Genomic DNA, 1,179 nt, shown 5'->3' with positions numbered 1-1,179 from the left:
AATCTGAATCTGGGTAAGATAACTAAACAACTTCTCTATATAAATAAAATAAAATATTTCAAAAATAAAATAATGTGATCATACATGTTAATAAAGATGCTTCACGATGGTGCTAAAAAAATAACCGATTCAGAACATATCAGTATCATTTATTCCAATTCTTAAGTTAGTAATCATCATATTTTATGATTTAATTACTAGTCAAAATATATTAATTTAAAGAAAAAAAATATTGTGTAATGCAATGAACATGTAATACACTGAAGAAAAAAACACTAAGGCCTGTGTTAAAGCAACACCTACCCGAATGTTTTTGAGTGTATGTATATAAGAAGGAAGTATTTCCTTTGAAAAATCACAGTTTCAGTTCAAACTCCAATCAACAAAAATGTTCCGCTTCGTCGTTGCTTGTACCCTCCTCACCTCCGTTTTTGGAGATCATCCTGCTCCTCATCCAGCCCCCTATCATCCAGCTCCTGCTCCCTACCACCCAGCACCTGCATACAAACCCGCTCCTTATGATGAGTCACCCAAGCCCTATGCTTTCCAATACGGTGTTGCTGATGACTACTCCGGAACCAAGTTCTCTGCTGAGGAAAACTCTGATGCCAAGACTGTCGCTGGATCCTACCAAGTTGCTCTTCCCGATGGTCGTGTCCAAACTGTCACCTACACCGCTGATGACTATGCTGGATTCGTCGCTGATGTTAAATACGAGGTGTCCCAACTTACCCCAAGTATGAACCCAAGCCTGCTTCCTACAAGCCAGCTCCTTACAAGCCCGCTCCTGTTTACCATCCTGCCCCTGCTCCATACCATGCCTAAGAAGGAACTTTTTGTTTGTGATATATTTATTTATTCATAATTTGCCAGTCTTAAAATTGAAATATATTTATTTATCTAAAAAAATTGGAATTTATTACAATATTACTTGAATTGTTGCACAAAATTAAACTTAATTCAATTAATGTATTTTCACTTTAGTTACGGTGTAAAAACATACACTTTTTTTTCTACAAATGATATTAGAACTCATACATTTAAAAATTATTTTCATATTGTGTTGCAGCTTTACACACTTTATGCTTTGAAAAGATTCGAATAATATACAAACGGTGATTCAAATTATATTAAATAAAAAGTAAAATTAAAATAAAGTTCTGGATGATTTTAAAAGAT

General features: G+C 34.2%; 1 pseudogene; it reads left to right on the top strand.

The window, feature by feature from the left end:
• Positions 1 to 371: 371 nt before the first annotated feature.
• On the top strand, positions 372 to 925 carry LOC121116258 (uncharacterized; annotated as a pseudogene).
• The last annotated feature ends 254 nt before the right edge of the window (positions 926 to 1,179 follow it).

This window comes from Lepeophtheirus salmonis, chromosome 4, assembly GCF_016086655.4.
Source record: "Lepeophtheirus salmonis chromosome 4, UVic_Lsal_1.4, whole genome shotgun sequence".
Taxonomy (NCBI): Eukaryota; Metazoa; Arthropoda; class Copepoda; order Siphonostomatoida; family Caligidae; genus Lepeophtheirus; species Lepeophtheirus salmonis.
This window is presented reverse-complemented; position numbering and strand designations above follow the sequence as displayed.